The sequence below is a fragment of the Scyliorhinus canicula genome, chromosome 7, assembly GCF_902713615.1.
Source record: "Scyliorhinus canicula chromosome 7, sScyCan1.1, whole genome shotgun sequence".
NCBI classification, from domain to species: Eukaryota; Metazoa; Chordata; class Chondrichthyes; order Carcharhiniformes; family Scyliorhinidae; genus Scyliorhinus; species Scyliorhinus canicula.
Genome location: NC_052152.1, coordinates 47,953,636 through 47,971,279, shown reverse-complemented (window position 1 = coordinate 47,971,279; position 17,644 = coordinate 47,953,636).

Sequence of the window (17,644 nt, the reverse complement as noted above, 5' to 3'; positions counted from 1 at the left end):
TTTAACGGACTGCACTCTGCCCGCCAGCGACAGCGGCACCATGTCCCACCTTTTAAATTCCTCCTCCATCTGTTTCCACCAGCCTGGAGAAGTTCAGCTTGTGGAGAGTCCCCCAGTTCCTTGCCACCTGCACCCCTAAATATCTAAAACTCTTTCCTGCTCTCTTAAACGGGAGTCTCCCGATTCCCTCTTCCTGTCCCCTGGGTGTATCACAAATACCTCACTCTTGCCCAAGTTTAGCTTGTACCCCGAAAAGTCCCCAAATTCTGCTAGCAGTTCCATCACCTCCGGCATTTCCCCTTCTGGGTCTGCCACGTATAGCAGCAGGTCGTCCGCGTTATAACGATACCCGGTGCTCCTCCCCGCCCTTGTCAGCCCTCTCCACCCCCCTGAGCCCCTCAGTGCCATCGCCAACGGTTCAATTGCCAGTGCGAAGAGCAGGGGGACAAGGGGCACCCCTGTCTGGTCCCCCGGTGGAGCCCAAAGTATTCCGACCTCCTACCATTCGTCACTACACTTGCCATCGGGGCCGAATAGAGCAGCTTCACCCATTTAATAAATCCCTCCCCAAATCCAAACCGTTCCAGCGTCTCCCACAGGTACTTCCACTCCACCCTATCAAATGCTTTCTCCGCGTCCAATGCCACCACTATCTCCGCCTCCCCCTCCACTGCCGGCATCATGATGACGTTTAGCAGTCTCCGCACGTTCGTATTAAGCTGCCGCCCTTTCACAAAAACCCGTCTGGTCCTCGTGTATCACCCCTGGCACACAATCCTCTATCCTGGTAGCCAGGATCTTTGCCAGCAACTTGGCGTCCACATTCAGGAGCGAGATAGGCCTATATGACCCACACTGCACGGGTCCTTGTCCCGCTTCAAGATCAGAGAGATCAGTGCCTGCGACATTGTCGGGGGCAGAGCCCCCCCCCTCCCATGCCTCGTTGAAGGCTCGTACCAGCACAGGGCCCACAAATCCCATATTTTTTGTAAAATTCCACCGGGAACCCGTCTGGCCCCGCGCCTTCCCCGTCTGCATATGCCCAATCCCCTTGACTAGCTCCTCTAACCCTATCGGCGCCCCAGCCCCTCTACCAGCTCCTCTTGGACCTTGGGGAACCTCAATTTGTTCAAGAAGCCCTCCATCCCCCCTCCCCTCGTCGGCGGCTCTGACCGATACAGCTCCTTGTAGAAGTCTCTGAAGACCCCATTACTTCTGGCCCCTTCTGCACTACGTTCCCACCCCTCTCCCTCACTCCCCCAATTTCCCTGGCCGCATCCCGCTTGCGGAGCTGATGCGCCAACATCCCCCATACTCATAAATCGCGCCCTGCGCCCTTCTCCACTGTGTCTCTGCCTTTCTGGTGGTCAACAGGTCGAACTTAGCCTGCAAACTGCGCCGTTCCCCCAACAGCCCCTCCTCTGGTGCCTCCGCATATCTCCTATCCACGTCCAAAAGCTCCCCCCACCAGCCTCTCCCTCTCCTGTCTCTCCCTCCTTTCCCTATGTCCCGTATGGAGATCAGCTCCCCCCGGATCACCGCCTTCAGGGCCTCCCAGACCATCCACCACCTGCACCTCCCCCGTGTCATTAGTGGCCAGATACTTTCAATGCTCTTCCGGACCCTCTTACACACCTCCTCATCCGCCAGCAACCCCACATCCAGGTGCCACAGCGGACGCTGGTCTCGCGCCTCCCCCATTTCCAAATCTACCCAGTGTGGCGCATGGTCTGAGACCGCTATGGCCGAGTACTCCACTTCCCGTACTCCTCGGGATCAGTCCCCTGCTCAATACAAAAAAGTCAATTCTAAGAATAGACCTCTGTGGACATGGGAGAAAAAGGAATACTCCTCGCCCTCGGCCTCCCAAACCTCCAGGGATCTACTCCTCCCATCTGCTCCATAAACCCCTTGAACACTTCTGCCGCTGCCGGCCTCCTACTCGTCCTTGAACTCGATCTGTCCAGCACGGGGTCCAGCACTGTGTTGAAGTCCCCCCCCATGATCAGGCCCCCTGCCTCCAGGTCCGGGATGAGGCCCAGTAGGCGCCTCATGAAGCCAGCGTCGTCCCAATTCGGGGCATACACATTAACCATCACCACTTTCTCCCCCTGTAGCCTACCCTTCACCATGACATATCTACCCTCTTTATCCGCCACCACCTCCGCCGCCACAAACGACACCCTCTTCCCTACCAGGATCGCCACCCCCCGGTTCTTTGCGTCCAGTCCTGAGTGGAACACCTGTCCCACCCACCCCCTCCTCAGGCGGACCTGGTCCGCCACCTTCAAATGGGTCTCTTGTAGCATTGCTACATCCGCCTTCAATCCCTTCAAATGCGAGATTACTCTCGTTCTCTTGACCGGCCCATTCAGCCCCCTCACATTCCAAGTGATCAGCCGGGTCGAAGGGCAGCCCGCCCCTCTCCCCTGCCGACTAGCCATATCCTGTCACCTGCTCGCCCCGAGTCAGCCCTCCCCTTCTGACCCGCTCCCCATGGCGATGGCGCCCTCCCCCCCCACCCTCCGGTCCTCAACTTCTCCTCCCTGGCCTTTTCAGCAGCAAACCCGGTAGCCCCCCTCCCCCCTTCCCCCCCCCCCCCCCCCCACCCCCCTCCCCCCCCAGGCTAGGACCCTTCCTAGCCGCGATGCACCCTCCATAGTACTTCCGTAAGTCAGCTGGTTTACGCTGACCCGGCTGCCCCTGCCACAATCCGACTCCTCCCGGCATGGGGGACATCCCCCCCCTTACCACCCCTCCTCGGCCCCGCTCCAGCGCGGGAAAGGGAGCCATTGCTGACCCCGCCCCTTCCTCCCACCCTCCTCCCTCCTCTGCCCCGCGCGGGGAAACCAGAGGAAAGCCCGCGCTTTCGCCCTGCCACTCCCCCACCCCTCCATCTTCAGTTCCACCCCCGTCCCCGATCCCACCTGATACAAAGAAAAACCCCACAAGAAACACATACCCCCGGCACTCCCCCCCACCCCGCCCCCCCAACATAACATTATAAATAACAGAAAAAAAACTGGTAGAGAGAAAAAAAAAAAGGGGTCCAAAAATACAACCAAGTAAAAATCCAACCAAAAGAAAGCCACGTGTCCAGCTTAAAGTACCAGAGCGGCAACGACCGCCAAGTATCCCCTGGTTCTAGCTCGAGTCCAGCTTTTCTTCCTGGACAAATGCCCACGCCTCCTCCGGGGACTCGAAATAGTGGTGCTGGTCCTTATAGGTCACCCACAAGCGCGCTGGCTGCAGCATCCCAAATCTAATTCTCTTGGCATGCAGCACCGCCTTCGTCCGGTTGAACCGGGCCCGCCGCTTTGCCACCTCCGCACTCCAGTCCTGGTAGATCCTCACCGTCGAGTTCTCCCATTTGCTGCTCCTCTCTCTCTTGGCCCACCTCAGCACCCTCTCTCGGTCACTGAATCGCTGGAACCGAACCAGCACCGCCCTCGGGGGTTCGTTTGCTCTTGGCTTCCTGGCCATTACTCTGTAGGCCTCCTCCAGTTCCAGGGGCGAAGGGACGGCCCCTGCCCCCATCAGTGAGCCCAGCATTTCTGCCACATACCTCGGGAGGTCCGACCCCTCCAGCCCTTCTGCCAGGCCCAGGATCCTCAGGTTTTTCCGCCTCATGCGGGTATCCATCTCCTCCAGTTGGTTTTGCCATTTCAGGTGGAGTGCCTCGTGCACCTCCACCTTTCCCACGAGGACCGTGGCCTCCTCCTCCCTCACAGCCATCTCCTGCTGCAGCTCCCGAATTGACGCCTCTTGGGTCGCCTGGGCTCCCATCAGCCTGGTGGTCGTCGCGTTCATCGACTCCAACAGCTCCACTTTCAGCTCCGTGAAGAAGCGCAGGAGAACGGCCTGCTGCTCCTCCGCCCATTTCCTCCAGTCCTCGGGTGCGCCGCCAGCCGCCATTTTGGATTTCTTCCCCCGCTTTTTTCGGGGCGCTGCCGCCGCTTTTTTTCCTGCCCCACTTCGGGTGATGACCATAAATTTCGCAGGGTTCTCCTCTGGGGACCTTCCCCCACCGGGAATCGTCGTTCCAGCGCCATTAGGGGCCCTCCAATCGGCCCGAAAACACCTTCCTCGCAGGAGCAGCCAAACGTGCGACTTAGCTGGTCATAGCCGCAACCGGAAGTCCTCTGCCAAGGTTCTTGTTTATCTTTCAGGCTCACCCGATCTTTATACCAAAGGCCTTTTTTCGGAAAGTGGACACAATCATCTCTGACTTTGTATGGGTGGGGAAGGTGCCGAGGGTGAGGAGGACCCTGCTACAGAAGCAGAGGCCGCAGAGGCGTTGCCAAACTTGCTTTATTATTGTTGGGCGGCGAATGTGGACAAGTTGCGGCGGTGGTGGGAAGGGGAAGGGGCAGAGTGGGTTAGGATGGAGGAGGAATCTTGTAAGGGGTCTAGTTTGAGGGCTATGGTGATGGCAGCATTGCTAATGGCTCCGAGTAGGTATTCAGGGAGCCCAGTAGTGCAGTCCAGGGTGAAGATATGTCGGTGCTAACGCCGCTGTGCGAGAATCATGGGTTTGAGCCGTGGGGGATTGATAGTGTATACAGGAGGTGGAGGGAAGTGGGGCTGGTCAAGGTGAGGGATTTGTATTTGGAGGAAGGGTTCACCAGTCTGGAGGAGCTAAGGGAGAGGGTAGAGCTGCCAAGGGGTAGTGTGTTCAGGTACCTACAGGTTAGGGACTTTGCACGAAAGGTCTGGAAGGGGTTCCCTAGATTGCCGGGATACACCCTGCTGGAGTGACTGCTGCTTCCGGATGTGGAAGGGGAGGTAAGAATTGGGGATATATATAAGTGGCTGGAGGAGCAGGGAGGCGGGCGGGTGGTGAAAATCAAGGAGAAATGGGAAGCAGAGTTGGGAGGGGCGATCAATTGGGGAGTATGGAGTGAGGCACTGCGAAGGGTAAACGGGTTCTCCTCTTGTGCAAGGATGAGCCTGATACAGTTTAAGATGGTGCACAGGGTGTATTTGACCCAAGCAAGAGTGGGTTCTTTCAGGCAGTAGCAGATGAGTGTGAGAGGTGTGGATGAGGGCCAGCCAATCATGCGCACATGTTTTGGGGTTGTGAAAAATTGGGAAGTTTCTGGGCGGGAGTGTTCATGGTTTTGCCAGGATAGTGGAAGAGGGAGTGGATCTGGACCCTTTGGTGGCGATATTTGGGGCTTCAGAGAAGCTGGAGCTCATGGAGAGGAGGAAGGCCGATGTTATGGCCTTCGTCTCTCTGATTGCACGGCGACGAATTTAGTACGTTCGGGCTGAGGGAAAGGTCAGGGACTACTTCGGGGGCCTCGGGGATCGGCGCCATTTAAGCGGAGCTCCCCACTGTACAAAGCAGGGCTATATGCGACCTTACATTTGGATGAGAAATTAAGTTTAAAATAGAAAATAGAAAAAGAAACCTATAAAAATGAACAATGAACAGTGAGCTCTTAAATCTCCTGTACATTGCCTTGCCTGTTAATTATATTTTGGAAGAGGCATCGAACCAAAAGGGCAAAGGAAGATGAGGGTTCTATTATAACGTTAGTTTTACCTCATTTGAATGTTATGAATCACCTGTCCCCCCAGCTCAGTGCAAATGCTGCTTGAATATCTTATATTTGTCATCTCTTTATCTAGTTAATTTCCAAGTGAAAGACCACTAACAACGTTTATAATCCTTGAGTTTTTCCCAACACTGAACTGGACTGCACGCTGTATAATTGAAACATAAAGTGATTCTACTTTTGTTTGCTTTGGGAATTACCCATTTTATTTCATGTCACTTTTTTCCATGGTTGCAGTGTAAGATAATTAAAAGTTTTATTTTTTACCCCTTCCTTAGTTGCAAAGCCAATGTGCAGAGTGGACAGGGCAAACCCGTAATCCATTTCACTGCTTGCTCCAAAAACCAATTCAAATTCAAATTGAAGCCAATTCATTGTCTCCACAAGCAAGACACATACAAGATCCACGCTGACAAGAGAAGGCATTACGCCGCATCTTCGGCTTGATCTGGTGCTTGATCTTCACCAAAAGGCCGAGAGGTGATGCGGTGTAAGATAATTTTTTATAAATGTTTTTTTTATTGAGTTTTCATATTTTATATATGACAAATTACAAGTTATTAGAGAGAGAGAAAAAAAAAAGGAAAACACAAAAATTTTTTACATGAATATTTACAGGTAAGCATCTTCATAACAATAATTGTGGCCGCCCCCTTTAGCCAGCATACATATTTTACATTCCCCAATATGGCCGAGGCACATGTTTATAGTTTGGTTTTGGGCCTTGGCTTGCCATCAAACCCCCATACCGAGCCCGTAGCCCCCCCCCCCCCCTCCCCCCTCCCCCCGGCTACCTTCCCCCGATTCCCGCCCATTTTCCCCTGGTTCTTGGCCACCCGACTATTCTTCCTCATGTACGTTGGCCACAAACAGGTCCCGGAACAGTTGCATGAATGGCTCCCACGTTCTGTGGAAGCCGTCGTCCGACCCTCGGATGGCGAATTTGATTTTCTCCATTTGGAGAGATTCCGAGAGGTCGGACAGCCAGTCTGCAGCTCTGGGTGGTGCTGCTGACCGCCAGCCAAACAGGATTCTACGGCGGGCAATCAGGGAGGCAAAGGCAAGGGCGTCCGCCCTCCTCCCCAGGAATAGATCTGGCTGGTCTGAAACCCCGAAGACCGCCACTATCGGGCATGGCTCCACCCTCACACCCACCACTTTGGACATAGCCTCGAAGAAGGCTGTCCAGTACTCCACAAGTCTGGGGCAAGACCAGAACATGTGGGCGTGGTTGGCCGGGCCTCTCTGGCACCGCTCACATTTGTCCTCCACCTCCGGGAAGAACCTACTCATACGGTTTCTCGTTAAGTGGGCTCTATGTACCACTTTTAGTTGCGTCAGGCTGAGCCTTGCGCACGTGGAGGTGGAGTTGACCCTATGCAGTGCTTCGCTCCAGAGTCCCCACCTTATCTCCATCCCCAGGTCGTCCTCCCATTTCCTTCTTGTTGCGTCCAGTACGGTGTCGTCCCTGTCTACCAGTCGGTCATACATGTCACTACAGTTCCCTTTTTCTAGGATACTTGCGTCCAGTAGGTCTTCCAATAGTGTCTGTCGTGGCGGTTGTGGGTACGTCCTTGTCTCCTTTCGTAGGAAGTTTTTGAGCTGCAGGTACCGTAGCTCGTTCCCCCCAGCTAGCTGAAATTTCTCTGTCAGTTCGTCCAGTGTTGCGATCCTGTCGTCCGTGTATAGGTCCCTGACTGTCAGTGTCCCCCCGTCCTGCCTCCACCTTTTGAAGGTGGCGTCGGTCAGTGCTGGTTTGAACCTATGGTTGTTGCAGATGGGAGCCTTGTCCGACATTTTGTACAGGCCAAATTGCTGCCGCAGTTGGTTCCAGGATTGGAGGGTGGCTGTCACCACTGGGCTGGTGGAGTGTTTTTTGGGTGGGGATGGGAGTGCTGCCGTGGCGAGGGCCCGGAGGGAGGTTCCCATGCAGGAGGCCTCCTCCGCACGCACCCACTCGGCTTCTGGCTCCTGGATCCATCCCCTTACTCGCTCGGCTGTTGCCGCCCAGTGGTAGAATTGTAGATTCGGGAGGGCTAGCCCCCCCCTGGATTTTGTTTTTTGTATGACCTTCTTTGGGATCCTAGCATTTTTACCCCCCCATACGAACGCCATGATATGTTTGTCCAGCGCTTTGAAAAAGGCCTTGGGGATGTAGATCGGAATGGATCTAAACAGGAAAAGGAACCTGGGCAGTACGTTCATTTTGATCAGTCTGGACTCTCCCCGCGAGGGAGAGCGGGAGTGTGTTCCATCTTTGCAGGTCCTTTTTAACTTCCTCCGTCAGGCTGGTGAGGTTCCATTTGTGGACCCCTTTCCAGTCATGGGCTATTTGGATCCCCAGGTAGCAGGAATTTATTTCGGGCTTGTTTGAACGGCAGGCCCTTTAGCGCTGCCCCCCCCCCCCCCCCCCCCCCCCCCCCCCCCCCCCCTTGCGGGTGTACTGGGAAGATCTCACTTTTGCTCATGTTGAGTTTGTAGCCCGAGAAGGCTCCAAACTCTTTCAGGAGCGCTATGATTCCGTCCATGCTGCTTTGTGGGTCCGAGATATAGAGGAGCAGATCATCCGCATAGAGTGAGACTCTGTGCTCTCTACCTCCCCTTCGGATCCCCCTTCAATTTTTTGCTGCCCTGAGCGCGATTGCTAGCGGTTCGATTGCTAGTGCGAACAGCAGCGGGGACAGTGGGCATCCTTGTCTGGTGCCCCTGTGCAGCTGGAAGTATTGGGAGTTGGTATTGTTGGTCCGTACACTCGCCATGGGAGCGTTGTATAGGAGCTTTACCCAAGCGGTGAACCCTGTTCCAAGCCCGAACCGCTCCAGTACCTCTATGAGGTATTTCCATTCGACTCTGTCGAAGGCCTTTTCTGCGTCCAGGGAGACGATCACCTCTTGTGTTCTCTCCCCGGAGGGGGTCATTATCACGTTCAGCAGGCGCCTGATGTTCGCGGTAAGCTGTCTACCTTTGACGAAGCCCGTCTGGTCCTCTGTGACCACCTCAGGTACACAGTCTTCTAGCCTTTTGGCTAGGATTTTGGCCAGTATTTTGGCGTCTGCGTTCAGCAGGGATATGGGTCTGTATGACCCACATTCCGTTGGGTCTTTGTCTTTCTTAGGTATCAGCGAGATTGAGGCCTGTGCTAACGTGGGTGGCAGTGTGCCCCTAGCTAGCGAGTCTGTGAACATCTCCCGCAGGTGCGGGGCCAGCGCTGTCGGTGTAAGATAATTAACCTTATTTCCACAACATCCATTCCTCTCATCAATTTAGAGACCTGAATTTTGTCTCTTAATTATTTTTGCAATTACGCTGAATTCAATTAGTTGAGTATCCCCTAATACTTTGGCGCACTATCTCTTAGAACAGGGTTTTCAAACTGCGGGTCAGAACCCGTGGGTGAGTCAGGGCGGGTATTGGGAGGGACATGGAGCGATCGGTCGCGGAATTGCCGATCGTGGGAGAAGCACCCAATGGCTACGACCAGCTTTTAAATTGAGAATGCTTTCAACGGCTTTTAAGTGGAATGATGCAGTCTTCTGGCCAGAAGCAGCGGCAGAGAACAGGTGATGCACCCGGTACGTACAGTAACATCTCGCGCCCTATGTGTTCGTGCTTTTGTTGCAAAATCACGAGGAGAGATTGTTCCATTTTCTAGCTGCGAGCAAGTAAGGAAACAGGACTGTGAAGAACTGAAAATGGATCGTTTTAAGGAAACAAAAAAATGAAATTGGGAACAAAGCAGTATAAAGGTGTGGCTTTGTTAATTGTGCTAGGGTAAATCAGGATGCAAAGCCCATGTGTGTTAGAAGCAGGGAAGTACTGGCAAATGAAAGCTTAAAATCCTCAAAACTTCAAAGACATTTGAAGACCAAGCATGCCGAATTCGAGAACAAACGTATTGATTTTTTTTCTAAGGATGCAGCGAGAACTCAAATCATCAGTTGAATTCCTTAGCAGAAATGTAACATTGAATGACAAAGCAAGTGAGATTGAGAGGACCAAGCAGGCTCAGTTGTCGCATTAAAGATTATCGGAAATGGTGTGTCGTAAAGAACAGCAGACATGGGTTGCGAAGGTTGGCTGGTGTAGGTTGTGAAGGTCGGCTGGGATGGGTTCCTAAAGTCAGTCGGTTGGTAAAAGTGGGTCCTGGGGGGAGAAGTTTGAAAAATACTGGGCGCGCCCACTGTTTCAGAATCTCCCTCCTCTGAACAATAAAAAATACAAGAATGTCCTTTTCAAGGTAGAAACCTTGACCCTTGCTGATTTTTTGACAGTCCCAGTTGCGTGGGAGGAAATATGCTTGGAGAACTCTCTGCCGTACTCTTACCTCTTTGAAGCTTTCCTCCACTGACCAGAAATTGTGCTTTTATTCTTATTAATAAATTTAGAGTACCCAATTATTTGCAGTCTCACTGCAAAAAGCACCAAGTGTTGTGTACTCAGTGTTTCTTCACTAGCAGCCTTGCAGGGGAACAGGGCACTTTAAAAGACCAATCATGGCTGTTTGCAGGTGCAACTGGGCCATGTAACATCACAGCCTGTGGTGTTAACATCTTCTTAATAAAGCTTTTCATTTATTTGAACCTCCAAGGCCTGCGGACTTAATTTTAAAACAACCACATAAAAACTGGCGTGAAGTAGTTGAACAGCATTTGAAAAGTAAAGTAAATTATTAAAATTGTTGCAGCACTAAAGCTGGCAACAGGGAAGAGCCAAACAATGGTTGCAACTGTAGGCAAAACTGAAAAATCAGCCAGGAATCCAAAGAAAGCAACTTTGGAAAGAAACTCGCCACGTGTTCTTCCTGAAAGGATTCATAATAGTTTAGAGCTGAGGGTGTTGTGAAACACGAAAGGAAAACAGGTTGAGCTCGGGTTTGCCTTGTTTTGGGGAAAAAGGCAGCAAGGCAGTGCTAAAGATTCGTGGCTCATCTTGTACACGAAGGTCCTTCCAAAGTGATAATAGTTTTACGCCATGGGACTGTTTAATGAGAATACAGAGATTTGACTATTTTGTCCAAGCAAACAAGATAGCAGCTGATACAAAAGTCCTATCTGTACGAGCACAATGGGAGGGAAGCATTTAACATCCTGAGGAGTCTGGTACCGCTGGAAAAACCAGGCACAAAAACCTCGGAAGGATTAGCGGAAATATTACAGGGCCACTATTGACTGAAACCTTTAGTCGTCACTGAGAAGTTTAGGTTTAGGCACAACCAAGAAGCAGGTGAATCAATTGTTCAGTTTGTAGCTACCCTGAAAAGATTGGCTGAACACTGCAAATTCGGGAATATGTTACTTTCAGAGATTTGTCTGTGGTTTAAGGAGTGAAGCTATTCAAAAGCAGATGTTAACCGAAAGCAACCTTTGCCTTAAAGAAAGCTTTGGAAGTTGCTGTATCCATGGAATTAGCAGCCAAAGATGCTCAACAGATGAGTTCAAGCATAAGAATGCCCAAAACTCAAACACAGGCACAAACCCGCACTTGCTTTAAATGTGCAAACACCGGGAACACAACAGCAGATTGTTGGTGCAAAAGCATCATGTGCAGGAAGTGTGGCAGAAAAGGTTGCGTTGAACGTGCTTGTTGGAAAAAAAAATAAGCTTCAGGCAAAAGTTGCAAAAAGCAAGAAATGAATAAATCAAATGGGAAAATAAATAAAGGGAAAAACATCCGTGCGGTACAAAAAGGACATGAGAAGAAATTAGATTCACAGTCCGAAGGTACTGGCTATTGCTGGTGAAACAAATCGTGACTGGGTCACTTCATTGCTGGATGGTAATCCGGTGAAGGTGGAGGTGGACAATGGGACAGTCCTCCCGTTGGTACCAGAAACTGTTGATCAATCGAAGCTCCAAAATTTTGCTCTGAAACGCTCGAAGATTGTGTTGAAAACCTATACTGGAGAAGTGGTTCCATTGAGGGATTGTATTGACATAACAGTGCAATTTAATAGACAGACTGCAGATTTGGCCTTGCACATAGTCAAAGGGGAAACAAATTCAAGATGAGGGGCGGGTGATTCAGAGGGGATTTGAGGAAATACTTTTTTAACCAGAGGGAGGTGACGGTCTGGAACGCACTGCCTTGGGTGGTGGTAGAGATGGGTTGCCTCACATCCTTTAAGAAGTATCTGGATGAGCACTTGGCACGTCTTAATATTCGAGGCTATGGGCCAAGTGCTGGCAAATGGGATTAGGATTGGCAGATCAAATGCCTTTCATGCGGCAGTGCAGACTCGATGGGTCGAAGGACCTTTCCTTCACTGTATTTTTCTGTGATTCTGTGTGATTATGGATTAAGAGTCCAAAAAGACAAATGTGAATTTTTCCAATCTTTGATGAAATATCTGGGACACGTCATCAACGCAAAGGGACTGCATGATCGCCTCCAGAGGTCAAAGCCATTACTGAGGTGGCTGCACCTCAGAATGTGAACCAACTTCGATCTTTCTTAGGTTTACTAAATTATTATGGAAGGTTTATCCCTGATTTAACTACCATTCTAAAATTCTCACACAATTTACTGTGTCAAAATAAAAAGTGTAGAGGTGGATCCATGTGAGAGATCATTTTTGTAAGTCAAAGAGGCGCTACTCAATTTTGATCCAAATTTACCCCTGGCATGTGACACATCATCTTATGGGCTTGGGCGGTGGTTCCCACAGGTGAATAAAAGCCGATAACCTTCGCTTGAATAAGGGCGAAAGCCATTACGTGCAGATAGAGAAAGAAGCCCGAGGAATCATTTTTGGCATCAAACGGTTCTACCAATTCTTGTATGAGAGGAAATTCACTTTATTGATGGACCATCGTTCACTAACAATGGTGTAGGACCTCATACCAGGATTCCATTAATGGCAATGAGCAGGCTGCAGAGGTGGACTTACTCCTGTCAGCACACACATACATGATCGAGTATCACCAGTCAAGCAAACAACAAAGAACAATACAGCACAGGAACAGGCCCTTCGGCCCTCCAAGCCTGTACTGGTCATGATACCAACCTTGGCCAAAACCCTCAGCACTTCCTTGTGCCATGTCCCTCTATACCCATCCTATCCATGAAAGAACAAGGAACAAAGCCTTCATTGAAACTGGCTTGTTGGTCTAGCGGTATGATTCATGCTTCAGGTGCGAGAGATCCCGGGTTCAAATCCTGGACGAGACTCATTTGGCGGCACGGCAGCACAGTGGTTAGCACAGTGGCTTCACAGCTCAGGGTTCCAGGGTTGATACCCGGCTTGGTCATTGTCTGTGCGGAGTCTGAACGTTCTCCCTGTGTCTGCGAGGGTTTCCTCCAGGTGCTCGGGTTTCCTCCCACAGTCCAAAGATGTGCAGATTAGGGGATTGGTCATGATCAATTGCCCTCAGTGTCCAAAAAGGTTAGGTGGGGTTACTGGGTTACAGGGATAGGGTGGGGGTGTGGGCTTAGCCAGGGTGCTCTTTCCAAGAGCCGGTGCAGACTCGATAGGGTCGAATGGCCTCCTTCTGCACTGTAAATTCTATGAAACGCAGATGGACTCTCCCAACTACCCTTACCACAGCATTGGGCAATAAGTAATCCATGGAAAAAAATTCTACTTTGAGCAAATAGATAACTCCTGTAACTGAATGACAAGTTAAGAAGCATACAAGAAATGATCTAGTACTGTCAGAGGTCATGGACATGGTACTTCAAGAAAATTTTCAGGAAAGACATAATCCACCCGAAGACTTGAATTATCCGTATGGACAGGTTGCCTCCTCCGGGGAATGAAAGTTATCATTCCACCACTATTAAGAAAACACGTATTAAATCAATTACACAAAGCCACTGTGGTATTGCAAGGAGATAGCCAGAAGCTATTTTTAGTGGCCGGGACTAGGTGTCGAAATCAAGATGTAGGCGGCAACCTGTTTGTCTTGAACAATAGTGTGGGATCTGCTGCCATTATCCCCATTGCATCTGCGGGAATAGCAGAAGAGGCCTGGCAACTGGTACATGTTTCTCATTCTAGTCGATGTCGACTTAGAATGGCCTGAATTTGCCATCATGAAGACAATGTCAGCAGAGAAAGCAATAGGAGATTGGGTCAAATCTTCAGCAAATTTGGTTGTGAGCGATAATGGGCCGCAGTTCATTTTGCAAGTGTTCATACACTACTTGAAGGAAAACAAAATTGAATAAATCCTGTCCACTGATTATCATCCTCCCACAAGGGGGAGGTTGTGGGGTAGTGGTATAATCGCTGGACTCGTAATCCAATAATAAATTAAAATTGATTAAAATTGGCCATGCTAAATTGCCCTTAATTTCCAAAAAGGTTAGGTGGGGTTACTGGGTTACAGGGATAAAAATATTATTTAAGAAAAAAAGCCCGACAATCGGAAGAATGTGTGTAAAGTGCACCAAACTGAATCATTTTGCGTCACAATGCAGAACAGGGATTAAATTTCAACCAACAGCTGAACAAGAGATTTACAGCATGAAAGTAGAAGTAAATTTTAACAAATATAAAAATACAGAGAATAAACCCTACATTATAGAATAATATTCCAATATGGAAGATATATTTAGGTTAGATGATTTTTGCGTTAGTAACACGATTGAAAAAATAAGTAGTGCTCCAACACAAATTGATGGACCCGATAAATTGATGGAATTGCACGGCAGTGCGACATCGGATAGCAGTAATCTGACAGATGGTGATACTGATACCATTGAAGACGAATGGACATTTCCAGTGATGCTGAATGCCACATGAATCAAATGTCACCGGAAAAAGTGACAATTTCCTCAGCCTCTCCGATTTGAACCGCCTGGGAGTTCCACCATCAGTTTTTGATCGAACGAAACGGATGATCGCCTATAGTGGGAATTCAATTCAAACGCTAGGGGTATGTAACTAGAAGCATGGGTGCACAATCGACGCCACATCATGCAATTTGCCATTGTGGACACAGTGCGAGAGTCCATATTGGGAGTGAAAGCGTGCAAAGGACTGAACCTCATTAAGCGTCTGTATGTTCCAGACAGTGTGAAGACAGAGGATCATTGTAATTGGCCATGAGATATGATACTGCAGTCATCTGATGAAGATAGTGAAGAAACAGATGACGAGCAAGAATAAGAAGACTGTTCCGGTGGCGGCGATGCGGAGCTAAGCCGCACGTTCGGTAGCTTACGCTTTTTTTTGGACTTTCGGGCTCTTTTAAGAGCCCGCAACGGCGCTGTTTCGACTTTCCCCCGGGGGGAAACACAGCCAGTGTGACCAGCGACTGGTGGATGGACTGGACTCGCAGTGGAGCGGTCCAAAAGTCGGGTCTACAGCAGAGGAAGGCGAGAGGCAGAAAAGGGCAAGATGGCGGCGGGCGAGGAAGCAGCAGCAGTGTGGCAGCAGTGGGCGCGGGAGCAGCAGGAGCTGCTTCAGCGCTCCTTCAAGGAGCTTAAAGCTGAGATCTTGGAGCCGTTTAAGGCCTCGCTGGACAAGCTGATGGTGACTCAGACGGCCCAGGCCGTGGAGATTCGGGAGCTGCGGCACAAGGCTTCGGACAACGAGGATGAGCTTTTGGGCCTGGCAGTGAAAGTGGAGTCGCACGAGGCGCTTCACAAGAAATGGCAGGCGAGGATGGAGGAGATGGAGAACCGCTCCCGCCGGAAGAATCTGCGGATTTTGGGCCTCTCTGAGGGGCTGGAAGGCTCGGATTTGGGGGCCTATGTGGTCCTAATGTTGAACTCGCTGATGGGTGCGGGGTCGTTTCGTGGTCCCCTGGAGCTGGAGGGCGCCCATCGAGTGCTGCAGCGGAAGCCGAGGCCGAACGAGCCGCCCAGGGTGGTACTGGCCCGTTTCCACCGTTTCGTCGACCGGGAGTGCGTGTTGAGATGGGCGAAGAAGGAGAGGAGCAGCAGGTGGGAGAACACGGACATTAGGCTTTATCAGGACTGGAGCGCGGAGGTGGCAAAGAGAAGGGCTGGCTTCAATTGAGCGAAGGGAGTGCTTCATAGGAAGGGGGTGAAGTTTGGCCTTCTACAGCCGGGTCGCCTCTGGGTCATTTACAAGGACCGCCAGTTCTATTTTGACTCTCCGGAGGAGGCCTGGGCTTTTGTCCAGGCAGAGAACTTGGACTCGAACTGAGGACTGGGGGGCTGGGGAAAAATGTACTTTGTTTGGAGGCTTTGCCCTCCTGGGTATCCTGTCAATTATATTGGCTGTGTTTGCTGATTGATGTTGCCTGTTCGTTTTCGCTATTTTGGTTTTTTTCGGGGTTGTTTTCTGGGCTGTTGTTTATTTACTGTGGTGTTTTTTTTTGTTTTGTCCACTGGTGGGTTGGGGAGTAGTTTGGGGTCCCGGTGGGTCATGTGTCCGTCTTTTTCCCGCGTGTTGGGTTGAGGGGCGGAGCTCGGGTTGGACGCGTGGGCTACCTTCCCGCGCCGGGGGAGTTGGGGCGGGGCCGGCGCTGGTAGGGAGGGATTGGTGGCTGTGTTGCGTCGGGGGGGGGGGGGGGGGTCATGGTTATGGCGGGAGTAGCCGGGGTCAGCAGAAGTCAGCTGACTCACGGAAGCACAATTTTAGGGGTAACGCCGCTAGGGGGGGCCCTAGCTTGGGGGGGGTTGAGGGGGTTTGGGGGGGAGGAAGAAGGGGGGGTACCAGGTTGTTGCTGCAGGGACTGTGAGGGAATGGATGGTGAAGGGGGGGGGGTTGGGAGGGGGATCTGCCGCCGTGGGAAGCGGGCTTGGGGGGTTCCCTGGGCGCGTGGCGGGTTGAGGAAGAGCTATGGCTGATCGGCGTAGGGGGAGGGGGATGGCTCCCCAGGTTCGGTTGGTCACATAGAACGTGAGGGGGCTGAATGGTCCAGTGAAGCGATCCCGGGTCTTGGCTCACTTGAGGGGGTTGGGAGCGGATGTGGCTATGCTCCAGGGGACGCACCTCAGGGTTACGGATCAGGTGAGGCAAAGAAAAAGTTGGGTGGGACAGGTGTTTCACTCGGGGCTTGATGCAAAGAACCGTGGGGTGGCAATTTTGGTCGGTAAGAGCCTGTCGTTCGTTGCGTCCAAAGTGGTGGCGGATAGTGCAGGTCGATATGTGATGGTGAGTGGGAGACTTCAGGGGGAGCGGGTGGTCTTGGTTAATGTTTATGCTCCCAACTGGGATGATGCGGGCTTCATGCGGCGAAATGCTGGGCCTGATCCCGGACCTGGAGACAGGGAGACTGATTCTGGGTGGGGACTTTAACACGGTGCTAGATCCGGCTCTGGATCGCTCGAAGTCTAGGACGGGCAGGAGGCCGGCAGCAGCCTCGGTGCTGAGGGGGTTCATGGATCAGATTGGGGGGGGGTGGACCCTTGGAGGGTTTTGGAGCCGGGGGTAGGGAGTTCTCCTTTTTCTCCCATGTTCATAAGGCGTACTCCCGGATTGATTTTTTGTGCTTAGCAGGGCGCTAATCCCGAGAGTAGTGGGGGCAGAGTATTCGGCGATAGCCATTTCTGATCATGCCCCACATTTAGTGGATCTGGAGCTGGGGGAGGGGAAGGATCAACGCCCGCTGTGGAGACTGGATGTGGGGCTTTTGGCAGAGTAGGAAGTGTGCCGGCGGATCCGTAGGGGCATAGAGGGGTATCTAGAAACCAATGATAATGGGGAGGTGCAAGTTGGGGTGGTTTGGGAAGCGCTAAAGGCAGTAGTCAGAGGGGAGGTGATATCTATTTGGGTGCACAGGGAGAGGGGGGAGAGGGCCGAGACGGAGAGGCTGGTGGAGGAAATGGTAAGGGTGGATAGGAGGTATGCAGACACCCCGGAGGAGGAGCTTTTGACGAAGCGGCGCAATCTCCAAGTGGTATTTGACATTTTAACCACCCGGAAGGCAGAGGCGCAGTGGAGGAGGGCGCAGGGGACGGTATATGAGAACGGGGAGAAGGCACGTTAAGAGGCAGGTGGCGGAGTTTCCGTGGCTGCCGCCAAGGGGGGTGCAGGACAGGGTGCTTTCGGGGACGAGGGTCGGTGAAGGAAAGATCTCGGCTATTTACCAGCTGGTGCAGGAGGAGGAAGAGGCCTCAGTAGAAGAGCTCAAAGCGAAGTGGGAGGAAGAGCTAGGGGAAGAGATTGA